Genomic DNA, 22,150 nt, shown 5'->3' with positions numbered 1-22,150 from the left:
GAGACTGTCATCGATCACACAAAATTGCACAATAAACCGGTCACAATTTCTTGTGTTTTCGCGCCACCCTGTACTAGAATTGAAAATGTGACATATCAATGTGGATGTCATCTCATTTCAACTGCACCGATAGCATCATGATCGCGATCGAATTGAGTTATTAATTTATGCGGGATAGTGGGGATACAGCTCCCGAACAATATGGACCACCACTTCCCGAGTTCCCCCATCCGTCGCCGTCTCCGAATTCCGTTCCCGCGCAGATTAGCGGCGAACGCGCGGGCTTCTCGTCTTCTTCCATTCTCGGCCGTCAGTTCCGCGGCAAAACGTGCGTGTGCAGTGATTGAAGAAGCAGCCGCCGCCCCCACCCTGCCAGCCGCCGACTTAAGTGCATCATATTTGGAGCGAGTGAGTCAATTTTTATGGCGAAAATCTTCCTCTGTTTATCATAATCGGACGCGGTAGCCGAAGAGGTAAATATTTGGCGCGCCGAAGAGACTCGCTGCCCTCTTTCTGTTTCCGTTATCGAGAGCAAACATCCTTTCGGTGTTTGATCTGCGATTGCGACGGTTTTGGGCACGCCACTGCGTCTGCAGCTGCTCGCTCCCGTCAAAATCCGTTGCGAGGATGCGTATAAATATACACGGAGGCGAAAAACACGCACAAAAACGCGTGTATGCTGAAACATAAACACTTGTTGGAATGCACAAGTGTTCGAGAAATATCCCGGACAGCAATTAAGATGCCTGTTATGTCTATCACGAAGGATGGAAATTGCTGGGAGGCTGACGTCACCGGGTGGCACTCTTTTCCTTTCTTCCTGGTGTAAACGAGCAGCATCCGGCTTAATTAAAAATTTGCCCGTTCGCCACGGCGGGAACGAGCAGACTTCCGGCCCAAGGGGCCGAGGGACGAAACCGCAGATAACGTCGATAAACAATTGATTGATAACGAAAGTATGTCCTTATCGGCGCAGAATACGGAACGGTCAGGAAACGCCGGAGGAAGCGTTCTTGATAAATTAAGCTCGGTTTGTGCTGACAAGTTCCTCCACTTTTCCCACCGCAACTGTTTCCAAAAAAACATTTCAAAGCGCTTTCGGGAACCTTCGCGGCGCTGGGTTCCGAAATAAAAAACCAAACAAGTGGTGCCCAACATGTTCACGGTCGACGGTAAAAACTACAAGAAATAAATGTGTTCATCAGTCAGAGCATCCGAGCTTCTTAAACTCATTTCAGCTTAAGATTCCAAGTGAAAACATTCAACACTCCTGTTTTAATTTCTGTTCCTCACATCACACATTTTCTAGATTACTAACCGAGAATTGTTTGTCAACAGTTTATCAAATCTTACAACAATGAACATTTTCCAGTTGAAATAATCTATGTTAAAATGTTTTGTCTCTGCTTACACAACCATTTTTTTTTTACCACGCAAGGATCGAATTAATAAAAGATTTTCTTTCAAAATTGATACAGCAGTAGCGAATCTTAAACATACATCATTCTGTGCTAATCATGATTCTTCCTTATATTCTTCATTCAACCTAGTCTGTTTTTTTTATAATCAATTGTCAAAGTGTTATCAGGTTGGTATGAGCCACTGGTTATTTGATAGTAATTAGGTTGGCAACGTAAAATGTCAACTGTATGTCAGTCATTGATGTGAATTGTGAAGGCGCTTGCGCTTGTGAAGCCGCAATTACATTTAAATAAAAATAAAAAGTTAAATGAGTTTCCGAAAGCAAGGATCTAACACAACGAGAAAAATTGGTTATGATTAGATTACGTGAAGAAATGCAGAGAGAAAAACCGAGCATGCTAAATTTCAGTAAAGATGCACACATATTCGAGGTATTTTCTTTTATAATTTTAATATATGGGCCAATGGTGTTCGTCACTGCGAGGAACTGATTAGAGAGGACTGGAAATAATTAATGGGAAATCTACCAATTGAGGACATTCTTTCCGCAGAATCATATTCGGAAGACGATTGGGTGTTAGATTCTAAAGATGAATAGGTAAACTGCTTATATTACCCATTAAATAAATTCCCATTTTCCTGTATATGTTCAGTTGCACTTTTCAGTGTCATTATGGTCTTTATTTCTTGTCTTTTGGTATAAAATTTGGTTACACCTGAAACTTTTCTGACATTTGAAAATTACTGACATAACCTCAAACCTGATCTAGGGAGATTTTACGATAGAGGTGTTCCGAAACGAAAGGTTTTAGGGCGATACATCCTATTCTTTGAGCGAATTTGATGCTGACAATTGATTAAAAAAAAAATGGACTTTAGCTCCGTTGGCGCTTTGTAGAAATAGAAAATATCTTTCTATTTATTGAGCACCGCTGAATTTTTCCACTTGAGAGTGCACCAGCTCGCATTTGTTAAATCGGATAACTCAACTTGTACAAAGGATGCGCATCCTTTTTCCTCATTCCCAGTACACACTAGCTTCACTTTTTAACATTTCTGAGCGCACCGGAACGATGCGGAATATTTTGCATTGCGGACGACGCGGCCGAGTGAGCGCTCACCTTTAGGCTGCCAGAGCACAGCGATTGATGGCGTTTCCGTCAGAACTAAAACCGACACGTCTCAGTTTTAGGCGAAAAGTCGCGACTCGCCCTGTTATTTGGGCGAAATAAAAGTTTGTGAGTCTGATCTGGAGGGCGGAATCGACCCACGCGCCATGGTCGTGCGTTCCACGTGTGTAAATTTTGTATGGAGGAATGTTGGTTCGGATACATCTCTAAGCGATGCGATTACGATTTGAATACATTCTGACGAATCATTGGAAATCGATTCGTCAACGTCCAAGTGTGCGAGAATCGCAGGCCTCGCTTCCAAATTTCGTTATAAATGAGTTTGTAAAACCCTACAAATTTGCGTTTTTCGCTAACTTCATGAAGGCTGTTTGAATAAAACATCCCCTGCTCAATAGCTACTTAAATTGGGACGTCGATAAAATATGCACGTTGTTGACACGACAAAATCAACCAAATTGACGTTATCGGTGCGATGGTGACGACAAAGCTCGTAAAGCTGCGAAAGTGCAAGCAAGAGCAATGACTTTGTGCACAAATTCGAGTCGAGTCGGTATTTTTGAACCGTCGCTTATTTATAGACTGCTTTTCCGATTTACACTGGTCGATCGCTCTTTTTCGCACAAGATTTCCCGGTAGCCAGATCGCGTCTTCCCCGAAATAATTAATAAGGAAATCACAACAAAAGCGCAACTCCACACGTGTCCAGGCGGCGTTATCACAAGATTTTTAACCGTTGGCTTTTGTTCTTGACACCCACGTGTTCTTGAATTATCAATTCTCTCACATCCAGGGTATCACACAATGGGAAACATTTGCTGACCGTCGCCATTTAACCCACTGTAAACTTTCTTTGAAGTATTATTTATTTATAAAGTAATTGTTTGTTGCACGCTGGTAAAAATAGTCGCATTACACCACAGTTTACTTTCACACGTTCCCCACTAATAAATGGACACCGTTTTATTTAATTCCTGTGATAAATAACGCGCGATAATCAGCAACAGATGACACTCCTTTGATCTCTCCAAACAACTGCTTGATAAAAAAATTCAATGATTACGCCTTGCCTCACATCGACTCAATTTTAATTTCTATTTAAAAAAGTTGTCAAACACGAGAAAATTGCTGGCAGAGCTGTTTGATCCAGTCCAAACGTGTTGCATCAAGTTCACTTCCGGTTATTTTCAAAAAACAAACATCTGTGTACGCTGCAAATTTTAGGAGGAAATTGTTGTCAAAAAACACTAAAACAATTAAATGCAATTTCAAGTTTTTGTCGCCTCTTCAATTCGGAATTTCGTTTCAAGTTTAATCAAGCGTGGCTAACCTTAAAATCTTGACGTGTAATTTGACAGTTTCCCAAGCAGCGACATCTGTAAAGGGATCGGGACAAGTCGCAGCCAGCTTTCAAAATTTTACTGTTGATTAGATGTACTAATGCCAAAGATAGTGATTAGAAAAAGAAAGATTTTTGATTTGGTGCAAACGCTTCCAATCGGGGTCAACGTAAAATCGTGTCGTAATTTTATCTGGTGTGGCGACATCTGTGTGGGCGTTGAGCAACAAACAGGTGCAAATTTTAGCCGGAAGTCTGGCGTAAACTGGTGGGCGCCTTTGTTACAATTGGAAGTAATTCGTCGGTAAATATTTACGGGAGACGCATCTATATTGTGTCTCCCTCGCCTAATTAAATCTATTTTGGGAAAATATTCCGGCGACGAGAACACCGAAGTAATTCAACGCTTTGAGCCGAACAACTCATGAATGAGATGTTTTTGCGAACGGGATTGTTTTTGCATTCTGTCATGAACTCGTGAATGAGCTTCCACAATCGCTTAATTCTTGAGTGAAGGTTTTTAAGGTTGCCGCGATCCGGGGGTTAACCGAAGGAGCGCACTCCGGACCGCTGGTATGTCTGGTAGTAGCGGTAGTTGCAAATTTGCCCGCTAACTCATTCTAATAAAGGAAACAATTACATTGTTGTCGGTACGTACAGAGAGACTGTGCATAGTTGTGTTGGGAGCAGAGTAGAGAGATCCAGCACCGTTCTGATGTCGCTGCTCTAATTAATAAATTCCGGCTGGAATGCGTTTGATTGTGAGGTTCTAGCAATGTATTTAGATATTGTTGGGTCGTTATTAATTGCAAACACCCTCTTGCAAGAAGACACAAAGCCAAAGCACGATCGCGATTAGCCGGATTTGCATAATTCTCAGACGGGATCAGAGTTTGCGGGCCAGGCTGACGTTAAGTTCCGATCGAAATCGTCCATTCAATTATTCGCATATTCTTGCGATTTTCCGGATGGCGAGCATTTTTGCCCTCGATTTGGGACGAAGGGAGTCGTGAAAAGGGACATATTTGTATTATTCAGTGTAAATTCGGCCGAGTAGTTCGGATAGATCCCGCACGATCCATCAAAACATGTGCCCAAAATAAATATTTCAAGAAATATAGTAACCGTCAAACCTTTCTCATCAAGAACGCAAGGCACTGAAACTTCACTCCAAGAGTTTTTATAAATGTTCCTTACATTGTACGTTGACCATGGCGTAACTGTAACTATACTAAAAATAAATTAATGTGAATAATACTTGGTTGCCTAAAAACCAGGGGCATCAAGAATGTAGTTTAAAATTAAAAAATCCCCAATTAAAATCACAATACAACATTATATTGTCTATTAAATTAATAAAAACTTTATGAAACAATGATTAAAAAACAAGACAAATCGGATGTATTATCTTCAAAGAAAAATGTTCACTACTATTTTCGAGGCACTTGATTATCCTTGATTTTCTAGACGTTGTGTGATTAACTTTTCTTTGAACTGTCATTTAAACACTTCGTCTTTAAAATATCCAAAAATTTCAAAATGTTTGTGGGTTGTCTCTAGTCATTCCTTTAATCCTCAACAGCTTCCTCAGATTCCAAGCCTTCCATTTGATTTTCCCTTATTTACACTTCCAGCCTGAACAAATCTGTTGATTACATTTCTTTTGCCGGCCAACACTGAATAAGTCCACTCACTCATTATCATTGAATAGTCCACTTCAATAATAAGACATAAATCAACTTCATTACTAAAGTAAGAAATGGCTTCACTGAACTGGAAACAAAATGTTTCTACACACTACTGTAACTAATGTGAATAAGATAGTTTTGAAAAACCTCCTTCTGCCCTGACAAACTCAGAAAACCTTAATTTACACTTGTGGAAGGGCGAGTCTTAAGTTCTGATAAAATCAGAAAACATTTTTTTGACCATGTTTATTACTAATAAAATTGTCTTCCAAGGTTTCACGGTAGCTTACGTTAACAGACTTTTTGATGAGCATGTTTTATTTAAAAGTTGTGAACTTCTTTGGATTTTAAACATTAAATTTTGATGATACGTCTGTTTTTGTTTGGTTGAAGCTGTGAATGACATTGTTAATATAAAAAAAAAATAAAGTACGAGATTTTTTAATTTTCTGGAATCTGCAGATCGATTTCTTTCAGTGCGATCGGAATTACCCCTGCGGGAGCGCGTAAGAGTGCGGCGTCATTGTGCGTCGGGGCGTCTACCGCCGCAGCAAATAATTAAAACTTCCGCGATTTAGGCAGGCAGCATGTGTGAAATTGTGAAAAGGAAAGCGTGCTCATTGCGATTCCGTCCTGTATACATCCCCGTTCATTAGGGTGTTTGTTCTACGTGTAGCGAAAAGGACCGGACCGTAGTATAATTCATTAGCATGTTCAAACCGAAACTGGAGGGCAAGCGAGCGAAGGGCAACTAGCCCTTGGAGCACCTCTCGAGTCCATTCTTCTGTGAACAATACTACCAATGATTATGTCGATATCTGGATGGACCCTTGACCTCGATCGGGGTCTTTGTGCTGAGGAAAATTTCGGTTTTGTTATTTGAAGTGGCGTAATGTGCCGTGATATCCATCGGAGGTGGCGGCTCCTGAGGAGTCCGCGAGCGTTTCGCACATCTTCCTCCTCAAATTCCGACCGACATTGTGTCAGCCATCGATCCGGACGAAGAGCAGACGGCGGAGGGCGCCGGAGGCGGTATTCAAATAATAATGGAGGCCCCGAGGACGCGTGAAAGAAAAATTAATGACGTTCGTGCGAACCGTCTCGATGCTTCAGACGCTGCGCACCAATTACGACGAGCTTTTTCAGGTGCTTCCTCGGATTCCAGACGGAGCTTCTTGCGCGACCGCTGGTATGCAGCTCTTGAGATAACGGAGGTCAGCTCTGGGTGACTCACGTTGACTCGATTCTATCTGCGTGGAATGGCGCCTCGGTTTGCACTTCGCTCTTTGATAAGCCACAAATCTCCATTGTCAGCCGTCCTTGCTGCCTTCATTCATCAGAATCCACTTATTTACAAAAAAAAACAACGCCGAAAGATCATTCACCGATCGAACACAAGGTACACTTCCACGAAAGACGTGCGAACATCAATCGGATTCGTGGAAAGGGTTAAATGTATCGGAAGACCTCAGACAGAGATGGGCTGCATGAATAAAATCGGACGCCCTATTTACAATTCGCCGAAGGTCTGGAAGATTTTCCCTGGTAATTTTTAATTGTTCGAGGGATAAACAGGTTCGCGCACCTGGATCGGAGAAATCAATGTCAGCTCTCGTAGTTCCCAGTTTTTTATATCAATCATTTTTAATCTGATGCTGGCAGTTCTTAAAATAACAGTGGAAATAGGAAATTTTGTAAAGTAAATATTTGACTCTTAGGATATACCTACCCCACATATTGGCTCATGTTTAATACAACATGTTTTATTTTAGAATTAATCGATACGCAGTGGAGGGGTTTGCAAAATCTGAAAAATGAAAATGGTAAGATGCATTCGGTGGTTTATTGATCGTTCAAATGACAGATGGGTTGGCAAGTCGACAATAGAAAGAATTTGAGTGCGATGTGCAGAAAACAATGTTCTGCTTGAAACGTGGAAATGCGTTTATCTGAGTGCATGTCTTATTCAGGACGAGACGAGTATGTCACGTGGTGTCAGGCCAGTGCAAGTATAATGTAACGCCAGCCCCGCCCATACATTTCTCTCACTGAATAAAAAAAACTTGGGGGATGAAATTCAGGTTGATGTGAACAAATGGAAAATCGGGGTCGTTTCTTTTTGATTTCAAAATTTAGTTGAGCAGTGCAGTAAGACCCTTTGATGAATCTTGAAAGTATATAAATATAAATACATAATCAAAAAGGGAATGAATGAAAATAATTATGTATTATTATTAATTCAGTGCTTTTTATCAGGACAGGGTTGGGAGAGCTTATCGTGTCAAAATTTGGATCACTGTTTCAAAAAGTTTGAGAGTCCCTGCCTTGCTGAATTTTTCTTTACAAGTAGAAAATTATAAACAAGTTCTTTAGGGACGTTGGAAAAAATAAAATATCAATAAATTGTGCAAAGTATTTTGATGACAGATCAAATTTTTCCTGTTACAGCGATGACTGAAAGAAATACATATTTTAATTTAAAATTCACAAAAAATTTCACGTCATTCATAAAAGGTGTTTAAGCAATGAAATTCGCATCCCTGTCACATCTGTATTGTGAAGTATCCCATTTCAAGAAAAGTTAGGGTCATTTCCGGTTAAACTGGAGTGTTGGGGACGTGAACTATTGTTGAAATAAAACTAGAACGGACCAAAACCAGAATTCCAACCTACTTATTATTCAAAGACCGAAATGTATTTTTAATATGTTTGGAACTATCGGGTATTCATCAACTCGCCTGCAGAATAAAAACAAAGCAAAAAGTGATTTAAACAGCTGATTCGTGATCTGTAATCCGTGGTGCGTTCACAATCGACTCTTCCACGCCTACTTTGAGGATAAATTTAAATGAACACCCGATACAATAAACTGAAACGTTACCGATAGCGTATCATGTTTCTTATCCGTAAGTGATAAATAATAATTTCAATAAAACATCTTCCTCCGCCATTAAAACTGCATGAGCTGCAAAACTTTGTCGTTTCAGAGAATGGCCTTTCTAAAGAGTTTGAGAAACACTGTTTTTTTTTTATTTATATTTATAAATATTGTGCGATCGAATAACCCCTGACCCCTGAGTCTCATAGGTTTCAGTTGGTAGCCCTGTGGATCAAATATTTATTGCTGTTGTTAAGTGCTCTATACTAAGGACAACGTAACATTTTATCTGCCCCGCCCTTTTCATTTTCTTAGTTACCAATCAAATAGTTTGTTAAGATGATCTGATTTACACAGTAAAATTTTCTGACATTCGAATTGTCTTAATGACATTTTATTTTTTAGAACCTAAAACAATAATTGTGGACTCGACAGCAAAATTCTAACCTTAACTTTTTTACGTGGCAAATGTGATGCAAAGTTGTACAGATTGAATCTGGCTTTGATTCTGATTGGTCAATTTTAGTGGGCGGAGCAGATAAAAGTTATAACGGCAATACTATAACTTCTAACAGAGAAACTTGACAATATTTAAGCAATATTTAAACTGGTGCTACCAACCGAAACGTGATAATCGTGGTTTACTCAATTGTTTTTTTCGATCACGCGGTATGATACAAAATGAAAGCAATTCTCACTTATTATTTTCAATTACACATCTTAAATGGGTATTTTATTGTTTTTGGAACCAAAAGGTAAAATGGTTAGATTATCTAAATGACGATGACGGCTAAATTTTGGAATTTGATTTTCTGTTTTTTGAAATTTCGAAATAAAGTAGCGTTGTACAGAAACTTGTGAAATTTAGCTCCAGCAGAATACTCGTAGAGCAAAACTGAAAATTCTCTTCTGTTACAGAATTTACGCCTTTGACATCCTTTTATTAAAAACACTACCGGCATCTAGTGTGATTTAGTCCAATTATAAACGTCCTCAGCAACTAATTAAATTATGAACAATATATTGGGGGTTATATCCGGGAAGCGGGACCGGAAATGTCATTGATCCTAAAATATTTTGGAGGAAAATTCTAACCGAATCCCCTTTGTCGAATAAATACCTAAAGGTATCGTTTAACAATTCGCCAACCTTTCAAGGGCGAATAATGAAAGATGACTTGTTGGAGCCAAATTGGTTTACAGCGCGAAATGTGAACGTGAGCGCACAGTCGCAGCGAGAATTTATGACCACGCGGGTAGTCACTCTTTGTGCCGCATCTACCTCCTTCACCCTTCCAGCCCTAAAGTAATTTTGGTTTGTTGCAGGTCGCCCCCCGTCGGTAAGAACTGTCACCAATTGATCCGAACCTTAACAGTCGCCCCCGAATCGCGGCGTCCTTACAACGTCCGAAACAAATTCGGCGGATGTATCTCATCGACTGCTGGTCCATGTGGTCGCTTTCCCACCAAGACCCTCGTCGATTTCCCGTCGTGAAAAATTCCGTTTCGCACGTGTACGACCGAACAAGAGGCATGGCCGTGCATATTTATAAAAGCCCTTCGGCTGAATGGCCGTCCGGCCCTGCGCGCCGCGAACAATGAGGCCTCCTGCCAGATGTTCCTCCGAGTGTGTCCACAAGGCTGCCGATAACGCACTGATTTCTTTGGCAGCTGCTGTCGGGGCACAACAGTGTCTTGTGTGCGATCGCGTCGTGAGGACGCCGTGAATCGTTGTGGTGCATCACGTGCTGGAGGCGGCGAAGGTAAAGTGGGATCTCGGGATCGGTTCGACCTTACTGCTACATACATCACTGTCTTTCTTATTTTCGCTCGCCGAATTACCTATTCAATCTTTTACACGTGTAGCTCTTCCCGTTCCATTTGGAGAATTGGCTCCGGGAGTGGAGGAGCCGGCCGACTGTTAAATTTTAAATATCGCCGTTACCGGCGGGGTTGAAGCCCATTTGCATCCGAGAGGAATTTCATTGAGAAATACGCGATCTATTTTTAAGCAGCCGCCGGAACCTGCTTACTCGCTTATTAAATTTATTTTCGGACCGCACGCGTCAGCTTGGACCATCTTCTTGACGAATTTTCGCGATTTATCGACGCGATTTAATCAAGCGCAACTCCAAATGTCACTGTTAAGCTCTCGTAAATTCACTCCACCTTACTATTTATGACTTCTTGTTAGTGCAAAGCTGTACGTGTTCCTAGAAATCCAATTATAATCATTCGGAGTTGTCACATGACTGGATCTCTGCATTCACGTGACTGCATTCGACCAATGATCAATGCTCTCGCCGAACGTTGCCACATTATTAAAACGCTCTTAATTGGAGGTTTCCGATCATTTTTTACATTCAAATCGCTCCAAACTGCTCAATATGCGTCCGAAATCATTTACATAATTTACACGTCACGCAAAAACTACTTCTAAATTAGCGCTGTTGCCATTTTCCTACACCATTGCAAACATTGAGTTCGCTGCTTGACTTTGTCTGCGCTACGAATTAAATAAAAGAGCCAAATTATCGCAAACTGGGGAAAAAATTGATGGAATTTTAAATACTTCCGGATGTGTCAGCAGAGATTTCCTCACATGATTCATGATTTTCGCTTGAAATTAATTTTTGTTAAGATTAGTTTTTAAAAAACTCCACTGTATCAGTGCAGTTAAAACAGTCTTTGGAAGTTTCCGTGGAATATTGTCTCTAAAAAAATTATTGTAGCACGTGGCCCAATAGAATTTTTAGCACCCCAGTCAGAGTAATTAGTCAGGTTATGTTGGCACTTTTGTTTTATTATGTATACATGACACATTTAAACCGTACGGAGGAGCATTTTACGAGTATAACGTAACTGTCAGATTTTAATCTGGATGTGCTCGTGTATCGACGTCTCATCATAAATGGGGGGTTTTATGTCGGATCTGTTTATGGGGGGCTCGTTTGTAAATGATAATAATATTTCGGTGATTTAAATTTGAGACGGAAGAGTGTCGTAGTGTCCCCGTGTTTTATTCATCGTTCTATTTTGGAATTTGTTGATGGTTTGTTGGATGGTGGCGCTGAATATGCATGGTGTAAACGTCAGCCAGAGGTCGCTCCGATCGAGGAAACATCAATATTCTATGAGGTTGACCCCGGATTTTGAGTGACCCCGTATATTATTTGGTTGCCCTCGGGCGGCGGGTCAAAGGGCCCCCATTGTGTCCGTCCGGGACAATCAGTGGCGGTTTCTCCGTCGCCGGGGCCAGTTGTTCGCGTAATTATCGATAAGTAAGCGGAAATGTCGGGGCGCGATTTCATCTTTTTACGGTCCTTTTTCGCGCGCTCTTTGATCTGATGGCCCTCGTAATGGTGCTCCGACTTTATTATGGCAATTCAGTTATGCAGGGAAGATGCGCCATGTCCGACGACTTCTTTTGACGAAACAAACCCAATTTGCATGGCGGCACGATCGAGAAACTCGCGATCCGACTGACACGTTCGCGGCCCTTAAGGGCGGTTTTCGCTCGTGGGGGCGCGGGATTGGGGTTTCGATGGTCGGCCGCAGCGCTGTTTCATTTAAATTTGGCGATTTGCGGCCGATTCGGGCACGCATTTTCATTTTTCATAGCGGCGGACGAGATTTTAGGGACGGGTCGCCTCGTTTCGGACGTTTTTGATTTTCCGGCCGAGGGTGGGTGATTTGTTTCGCGAGTTCCGGGGTTGACCTGGTGGGGAACAATCGTAAAAAATAATCGCCCCCTTCGCCAGTACGAATTTGACTTGTTCGACGCGATTTATGTTCGTTAAAATTACGATTGCAAATTGTGCCGATATACAGGGTGACAAAGAAAAATTTTCGATTTGATGCAACATTTGGACAAGGTCCAAAAATATTTAGGTATGTACACTTTTCGTCACATTGCATTGAACAGTTTTGGCCTTTATTACTGTATTTAAAATTTCTGACAATTTTTGAATGTACATATTTTACGAATAAGAAGCAGTTCAGAGCGATGGAATAATCTTTGTTAGTCTTAAAGTGCATTGAACTCGTATTGGGTGGTCTCATGAGTGTTAATGTATCACACCACAATTAATATTTCATCCACTTAACTGTACAAATCGGAATCTTAACTTGGTTGGTATGTAGATGTATGGAATACTTGATGAATTTATTCAAATAAATGTAAGTAGAATCTGAAGAAATTTTGACTTTATTTTGTATAGAAATGTATCCAATAACGAATCAAAGATTACATATTTATTAAACAGATATTTGACACAGCAAACATCGAAGATTCTCGTTTAATTGATTTAATTTACAATATCCTTGTAAAGAACTCATTTTAAAGAAAAATCGTTTTTTATGCATACCAAAACAAAATAAATGTGAGCTGTTTAAAGATTTAAAAAGTCCAGGAATCCATTTATCCAGTTATTAACGTGGGAAAATGACTTTTTCTCATCATAGCCTATAATGAACGTCTATTTCAAAAACACCCTGTATAACAAAAATAAATATAGGTGGCATGTTTGAATAAAAATATCAAAAAAGGTATTAACTGTGATAAACCCAAGTTACAAAGTAAAATTTATGTTTTGTTAAAAATAAGAGGAATCATTTTTCTGACTTGAATAGTTAAAATCTAAAACTAAATGGGCCGTATTACGTCACCCTTATAATTTAATCATGACTCTAATTATCTTGTTGACGAATTCATCTCTTTCTGGCAGGTTATAATTGCATAAATCTATATCGTTTTATGTTTATTTTAATCACGACTTTAGTTAGCGGGAACTGTAGCGCCAAGCAGGTTTTTAAATACGTATAAAATTCCGGGTGTTTATTTAAAATTTCTCCTCAAAGTTGGCGCTGAAGAGTCTATCGTGAACGCACCACTCATCAGTCTGGAGAGTAAAAACAAACAACGCAAAAAGTGAGGTTAGATTTCAAAGTTGTTGTTGAACACCCGATATAACTGCATAATTGTAAATGATCAAGAAAGAAAATAGTTTGCCAAGTTGTTTGAGGCATTTTCTTCGTTGGATTATAAAACATTTCTTTTTTTGATTTGCAAATTGAAAATTAAATTATTAAAACGTCTACTCTTGTCAAACACGGAGTAGAATATGTTGACACTTCATTAAGAAAACCTTCCAAGCTAATCTGAAATTGTAATTTACACAACACGTGCATAAAGTAGTATTTTTCTTCATGAATGGTGGGGCAAATCCGTGAGTAAAAGATTTGTTACGCATAATTTACATACAATATTTTTCTACAACTGTCTGCAGTTACAAAAACAATAACTCTAAAATTCCATGTCTCTTAAGCCAAATTCGTAATAGAACTTCAATTGTTTTCAATAATTTCGGCTATTTCGGTGCAGGTATTTGCATAACGCCCAAGTGTGTTTTTCACTGTTACTATAAACAGATATTTTACGCACTAGAGGTAGGGTAATATTATAGTCCATTTTTGTTAACGGTCGAAAAAGGTTTACTATGTTGGTGAAAGATTCTTCGGACGTCACAGTTTACTAACTGCTTTCAATCATTTGACATTTTACTGTGTACTGCAATGAGCGAACAATTACGTCCAGTTTGGTCGGTACGATTGTGTTGCAAACTCCACCATCGGAGAAAATGAAATGAAATGAAAATAAACACGTCTGGTCGGATATATTTTAGTCGCCGCCATTTCAACTAGCGACTTTCATTTTGATGGAACGTTTAATTAAATGGTATATGCCGGTTACAACCATAAAATACAACAATAATTTTAAATTGCAGCGTTCACACTTGTGCACTGCCAACGAAATATGATGGCCTTACAATAAACGTCGTAATAGTCTACAACAAATATGCCACCGGATTCCAGTCTAGTGATATTTTGCACGTGATCCTCTCGACGAATTATCTCCTCGGTGACGGTGCTTCTGCTGATGCAACAGAGATAATTATCGCACGAGATCTGACAGCGTGGTAGACAAAAAAAAATTGCTCCCGCCTCGCTTTTATTCCAAATTAAATTCAATTAATCGAATCGTGGTTTATGGGAATTCTTCGTCGCTTCGGACAGTCCGGTGTTGGCCACGGCAACAGAAAATGTCCGAATTTCCTGCGCAATAATTGGCATCAGGTCTGATCCCCTCGGGTGAACAAAGGGTGCGAATTGGCCGCTTCGTTGCTATTAAATTTATTATGACATACGATTTGCCGCGAAAATTTCACTCCAGCACGATTCGATAAATTTTTCACGGGGGCCTCCACCACCCGATCAATAAAGAGTCGAAAACGAAATTTTCCAGAGACATTTCTCGATCGCAAAGTTGAAACGTAACGGCAGTCGAGATTCGGGAATCGCGATCTCGGCTTGTTCATTTTCCTTTTTATGGCTGAATCCACAAGGAAACCGCGCTATTTTTATTGTGTCAGTATCTGTTTCCATTCTTTTTGTTATGATGTCAGTGATTCCGTGTTCCGTCTAATCTTGTCAGCCGGCGGCAGCTCTTAAGCCCCTAATGCTCGTAACAGCGACGCGTATCACTCCAAAATGAAAATTTTCCGGCGTCGAAAATTTTTCCCGGACGAGTCTGCAACCCGATGATGATCATCCGCAAGAGGAATTTTATCAACAAAGCCTCTTTTAAAATTTAATTGTGCCGCTGTTGTTTTCTGTTCTAAGCCGCTTTTAAGCCCGGCTGCCGTTTTAGTGCCCCCGTTGGGTCGCGAGCCCTTCCGAAATAATTTCCCCATTATTGTTCGATTTAATCTCCGACGATTGTCGATACGAGTTTATATTTACAGGCGCGGGAGCATTTTTAATCAAACCGCGTGACGTCTCCTTGCAATTTCGTTCTGATGGAACGCTGCTTATCTCCTGCAGGACAGATGTCGACGGCCATTATCCCAGATGAACACGTTTATTTTTCCATTTTGCCCACATTTTGCATGATTCCGACCGAAATCAGCCGCAAGTGCCCAGGTGAGCAAAAGGGGGATGGAAACCTGTTTCACGCTCCAATAAAACGTCATAAAGGCCTCGCCGAACCCACCCACCCCTCGCACATTCCCAATGTTCACGTTTTTCACACAAATTATGCTCTCAAAAATAACAACTGACAAGTGGAATTTATGCCCTATAAAAATTGCCCCACTACGCGTTTTTTTACGAGGTTAAAACCTGCCGAAATGTGCGGACACATATGCACAATAAATTTCAGACGAAACTCCCCACTTAGACGAAAAGGTGCGGTAAGTACAATTCGACTGATTTAAATTCTTGCAGAGTGCAGGGTGGTTTATGGGGGGTGCGCTTCAGCCGGGCATTACAGCCCCGCGACACTAATACCTGCTGATACCGTTATTAAAGGGTTACGGTAATTATGTAAATCAAAATTTTGATGGGCCGTTAAAAATTTAAGTCGCATAAAGCCGCCATTAAAAAAATAATTGCGAGCAGGCGTTTTTCGAGCGAATTATGACGTTGTAAAAGCGCGGGAAATCACTCGGGGGCTAAGATGGAGGGATGTGACAAAATGGCGAAGGTGTGTTGCGGTCAAGTGGCTGTCGTCCTTAAACTCCCCGATCGATGGGTAGGATCGAACTCCCGAGTCGTCCTCGCTCAGGAGTCGGGAGTTATTGGAGTGACAGCCAACACTGTTTATAAATATCCCGATAGCGTTAATCCCTATGCATTTATGCTAATCCGAGGACTCTCATTGCATATTCAATTTGTTAGGTGGTGTCAAATCGGTCGCACATAATTCCAGGGCCGTCTGGATGCCTTCCCCACAATATACTACCTTCGAGGATATTCATAATGACGGGGTCAGATATGGTCTAGTTTGTGATTTAGTTGTGTCGGACCAATTGGAATTCCACTAGCGTCTCCTCCAGTTAAATTTAATCACGCTCGGCCTTGCATAAACTCCACTCCGTTGTAAGTTGAGCAACTCCGAGAAAACTGTCGATGTATTTGGATGTATAAAGTTTATGAATTTCGGTGGGGCGGCGCGGACGAACCGGGGAGCGCCTCGGAATTTCTTTCAGAACTGCTGCTTAATTATTTTGCAAGCCCCAAATACCTATTTAATGAGATTTAAAGAAAAGTCTTTTCAACAAGAAGCAAAGACTCATTTGAAATATTTTAATAAACTGGAACGGATGATTAACGTTAATTAACGGGGCGGCAAGGAGTTTAATTTTACGGTTAATTAACGCCGCGCTCGAACAATCTGCAGGCGTCGCCGATAATAAAATACTGTCCTTGCAGTCGTTATCCTTAAACAAACACAAAATGTCACAGACTCGCCGTTATCGACTGACATTTCTGATTGAAATTCGACGCGTCAGCGCCTCTCGCGGCCCTCCCGCAACACTCGAGCGCGCCAAATTCGATTAATTCGTTAATTGTGTCGCTTTCCGCTTGCGGAAACGCGAAATCGTCCCGAACTTGCGGTGCGCTTGGCACATCTTTAATAATTTCGTTTCAGGACACAGCGAAGAAGTGAGGGATTCGGTTTCAGTGTAGCACCATACGAAAGTAGGTGTCGCCGGTACGACTGTCAAATTACCGTGATGGATTTCGCGCTTCACAAGATGGCGGCGACAGCTGCAACGATTCATCGCAAATTGCATTCGCATTATCATTTATGTCGCTCTTGTAAACACGAAATGCAGAACTAACACTGCCGGTCGACGGTGCAAGGCCTCACTCTTGATTGAAATGTTTTTGATTCGCTCGGTTTTTGGGAACGTTACTTGTTGACAACGAGTTCTCCAACTAAAAAGCAGAAAATAAAATGTCTTTTTTAGAAATGGATCTGAAATTGGAGATCTCGATGAGATTTTGTGCTGTGGTACTCATCGTGAGCAGTTTGAGTAGACGAAGTAAGTTTTAAATGTCAGCGACCGATGTTGCCAACCTCCGCCGTGACAGGGACTTTGCTTTTTTCCCTTTGACGAAGGTCCATTTTCGTTGGAAAAAATCGGCGTGACAAACCGTGCCGGTTCAAAGTGCGCCGTTTAATCAAAGACTCTTTGTTTTTCGTGTCATCCTTTTGATTTTTTGCACGAGACAAGCCGCAAAATTTTAAAGCGAATTAGGGGCGTTAATGGGGCCCGGAGGCCGGCGCGCAGAGCCGGACCGCTCCGGTAGTGTATTAAAGCCGTCGGGTTGAAATGATAGCGTTCATATTACCCAGATATTAGCGCTGAAACATTCCCAACAGCAGGGCCGCCAACTTCTTAATGAATCATTCCCCCAGCGAGCTTTATATCGCACTTAACTAACTCGCGTTAATTCGCGAACACCGAAGCGGAGCGAGAGGCTGCCGGTGCCGCCATCTTTCTCCCGGTCGCGGCGACGCCGCCACCTCTGGCCGCCGCGCCGATACGATTGTTCGCCGTATTTATGCGACACTTACGGCCCCAATAATTTCGCCCCGGCGCTGATGAATTATGTGGGAGTGCGGGTGGAACGGCTGGTCCCTGAACAGGAGCGTTTTCTTCCAGTCCCTTGTCATTCTCTCGCCCGGTGTATTTTAACAACTGGACGGAGAACTGATAAGGGCTTGTGGGAAACCGAACATCTTCGTAGCCGTCACTCTGAAATCGCGCGAACACGTTTAAGCCCCAGCTGATCTTCACGCTTCGCCACGCTCTAAAGGATGAATTCGATTTGGTTAAGAAAACCGCGACGAACGTCGCAGGATGCACCGGCAGGAATCACACTTCGAGGCCTGAAACGCGCCCCAATCGCTTCTCTGAATACCAAACCAGACGCCACACGTCAGATCCAATTCCTTCGACTTCAGGCTCTCTTCGCCTGGGTTTAATAAAAACCGACTAATGAAGGATAAAGACTGCTTTACATTATCTATTAATTCTGAAACACGGCGTACTGGCGCCTGAAACACCCTCGATTCGCACTGTCGATAAAATTCCTGCTGCGCTAAGACGGTATCGGTTTAGGGCTTTTTCATTAAATACACGCTCAATTAACTTCGCAGGAAACGACATTAAGCCACCGTTTTATACTTTTAACATTATTTTATTTCGAAATTATCCAACCTTACAACTGGAACAAGATTTATTTTTCGACGGGGGACTCCTAGATAAAAGCAAACACTCAATTTACCCACTACAAAAATAGATCTTACTGATTGGTGGTTGTTAATGACAGTTGTAATAAAAATTCATTTCAACACATTTTTGCGGCCAAAATCCAGACGCGTCACAGGATGTACCAGCTTGTGGTCGTTTCTGTTCGTTAAAAAGTGTTTGCAGATCACGACGCAGATTTCGGCGAAACCTGAAGTCGAAGACGCAAGCATTAACCGCCAAAAATTGCAAAAGCACGCTTTGTGTAAATAAAACATGTATCATAAGTAGGATCAACAGATCTAAATAAATGTTTGCGTTGGTAGATAAGTACATGGTTGTTTGGAGAAGAGACATCTGACTTTAGTTTGAAAGGGCCGGTCACAAGAAACGTGTTGTAGTTTATTCTCGAACAATGAGGACGTGAACTTTGCAACTTCCAAACACAAATACGATACTCCACATTAAAACAAATCGAATCTTCGTTGAAACAGAGGTGAACAGACCGAGCAACAGTTGCTTGTGTTTCGTAATGACCTAACTCAAAGCTAAAATTGTTGGATTTCGTGAATTCCAATTCCAAATCAGCTCGAGCTTTTCGTTTCGACCCGTTCCAGCAGAAGACAAATTCCTCATTTCTTGAGCAGTCTTAAGTTTGCAGGTTTGACAGCGCCACCTTTAAAACTCCGGGCGCCGGTGCGCGACAAACTGGAGATGACTTCATAAATTTCCGAAAGTTGCGAAAGAATTTGCATAACTTGAGGGAACAAACATTGTCTTCGATTTCCCGCTTATTTGTCCGTTGCTGCAAAAAGCTTTGTTAACGAAGTCGACGGGAGTTAACTCGAAAATTCCCAAGTTGACGGATTTATGACAGGTTGGAACGTTAGACACAAAGCGCGCCAGATTCGAATCGGGCAAACATGCAAAAGGGTGCATGACCATTTCCCCGTTGGTATTTGCGCAAGATAAGAGGTGTGGGTAAATATTAAAGCAGATTTTTCTAACGGGTATTTTGCGCGGTAAATCACCACAGATTATGCTAAGCTTACACGCTGTACAAGAAATTATATTTCCGCCCTTTTTGCTACGCAATTAATCACACCTCTTCACCTTTTTTAAGGATTTTTATATTTGGCGACGTTTTCAATTAAACGGACACACGAGGTCGGCGGGGCACAGGATTTCGGAAGAACCAACCAGGTCAAACAGTTTAGCATTTTCGTTGAATCAACTAAATAAATTGCTTGATCACCGAGTTCGATTGATTTGTTGGCATTGAGTGTAAGCCATTTTGTTTGCAGTCAATTTAAATTTAACAAACAATACTGAACAGCGCCAACTGTATTTACATATTTATAGAAATGTCATAATTCTAGAGTGCACGCGATATTTATGGTGTCATTTCGGTAGTAAATTCTCGCCGAATTACGTGTTCTGCAACTGAAAAATGCCATAATTTCGATTCTCGCCGTCCGGGTCAGTGTTTGCGCATCAAACAAGCAAATGAATTTATTTCCGATTCAGTTTTACCAATACCTGATGGTTTTCGGTGAAACCATCTGGTGAATGTCTGAATCGCGTTTGTGCCTATTCAGTTTTAAATTCGTCGACCCTCGATAGCCGATGCTGTTTATGCCATCCTGGAGCTTTATGAATCTTCATTATCCCGCGTCCTTTCCGGATATTTTTCCCCAGTTTCAGGACACACACTCACGTCCAGGACATTTTTGCCGTATCACGTCGTGCTCGTCCTCCTTTATTATAATGTCCCGCGTTAATTAAGAAGCGCTGCGCCCTTCGCAACACTAAAACCGAGGTGAGAAACACCCCAGAAGCGAGCCGGGCGCTGCTCCGTCGCCATGCGAATTGGCGCGAGTTCAAACCGGCGCCCCGTCCGTGATAGGTGTGACGTAGTTGCGTATTATTAGTTCGAAAAGTAGGGACGCCGACTTGGTTTCACTTTGTTCTCCATCAGCCAAGTCGGTGGGGCTTTATACCGTTTTAATCCTGAGTGGCATAGTTGGGAGTTGAATTTCTGTCCTGAAATAATGCCATGAAAAGCAGAGATAATAGGAGGAGAAAAGCAAAGCGCGGGGGCGGATTTCGCCTCCGACCACCTTTGATGTGGGGACGATGTGCATTCCGTCCCAAAATACCATAATCATCGTCGCTGCACGATGTACACTTGAGCGCAAATTATTGATTAGACTTCGGCTGCTGCGGCCGCCTGCTAATTGATTAATGCTAAATCGATTACCGTCTAACCAGAAAATGGTAGACGCCAATTTTAACACCGCGATTGGATGGAAATTGCAACAACAGGTCTGGCGCTAACCAGATGGGGCCCAAGGAAAAAATTAAATTCGAGGAAGTTGCAGGATAAGGACTGGTCAACTGCATTTTTAAGCCTCTCTTCGAAGAAACCACCATTTAAGCGGAATTTATTAGTAAAGTCTATATTTATTTGTTAACTTAACCTCAAAAAAATTGACTCAAGTCGTTCAACACATGTCGCGTTCAGAAGGAGAAACAAGAAATCGATTCTTCTATACAGGGTGATTCACGAGTAATAATTCAAATTTAATAATATTATTATGTGGGGAACAATCACTACAAAATTATGGGGATCTGTATTGTTGGTTGCATCATAAATTAACACATTTAGGTATTCTTCAAAGGAGTAAAGTGCCTTATTTTTTAGAAATATTTTGACTTGAAGGATGTTTTTACGGAAAACGTTTTAAACTGATCCAGTGTTTCATTGAAGAATTTTATAGAATGGCGCTGTGGCATCCCTCGATTTAGCGAGTTTCAAATTTTTTAAGAGATAGTCTTGTGTTCTCGTGTTGTAGTTGTGATAATCACCTAATTTTGGATACTTATCGGAAAGGGGAGTGCTGTTGGAAAACGACGAGTTTCGCACTTTGGTCCTTTTTATATAATTTTTTTAAGTGGTCAATGTCCCTGTCCAGAAGTAACATGTCCTACCACTCTCAATGTTGGCCAATTTTTCGTCCCATCTCCGAAGCGAATACACTCTCGTTGTTTGGTCTGGAAACACAATTTCGTCCCCATGTTCGGCGTTTTGACGTGGGCCAGCTCTTGTTGAAATTGGAGCCCATAATTCGGTGAATTAAATTGAGAGGTCCGGCAGATGCCTCCGTCAAAGATTCCTCCCGTGATTGATGAAAGAAGTGTGTGCGTCGGCGATAAGACCAGCCGATGTAATATTCAAAGTGGCTCTTGCATCGTGACAACGGTCTTAGCCAAACTTTCCGAAACAAAGCGGAAGAGAAGCCGGAGCGTCGTTAACTGGAACAGTTTGGAATCGGGCAAACTTTGATGCCTTCCAAATTGAATATTTTTACCCATATGATCGCATTCGAATAACCTGAAAGTTGGGCGCGGAAACTTGGCCTGTTTTTATTATTCCAACAAACATCAATCAAAGAGGGAACGTTTCATTTTCGAATGTTGGCGCCCGGCGGATTTCCGAAAAATGTCGGGCCCTGACACCGGATATTAATTAAAGTCCGTTCAGCGGAGCGATGCATCCCTTCTAACGCCGATATTCAATTAATTCTCATAACC

At 41.4% G+C, this 22,150-nt stretch overlaps 1 long non-coding RNA gene across 8 annotated transcripts in view; it reads left to right on the top strand.

The window, feature by feature from the left end:
- LOC138123107 (uncharacterized) overlaps window positions 1–22,150 on the top strand; it is a 72,850-nt gene that overhangs the window by 20,638 nt on the left and 30,062 nt on the right. The window contains exons 1-2 of one of the 8 annotated variants that reach the window (XR_011156726.1): window positions 238–473; window positions 9,783–9,796. This is a non-coding gene — a long non-coding RNA (uncharacterized lncRNA). Of the gene's footprint in view, window positions 1–237; window positions 474–9,782; window positions 9,797–10,067; window positions 10,220–11,681; window positions 12,348–15,416; window positions 15,438–22,150 lie in introns of those variants that run through there. The other 7 variants (XR_011156723.1, XR_011156730.1, XR_011156729.1 and 4 more) reach the window with 7 other exon arrangements.

Source organism: Tenebrio molitor, chromosome 2, assembly GCF_963966145.1.
Source record: "Tenebrio molitor chromosome 2, icTenMoli1.1, whole genome shotgun sequence".
Taxonomy (NCBI): Eukaryota; Metazoa; Arthropoda; class Insecta; order Coleoptera; family Tenebrionidae; genus Tenebrio; species Tenebrio molitor.
Note: the sequence above shows the minus strand (reverse complement) of the source record. Positions and strands in the feature narration are given on the sequence as shown.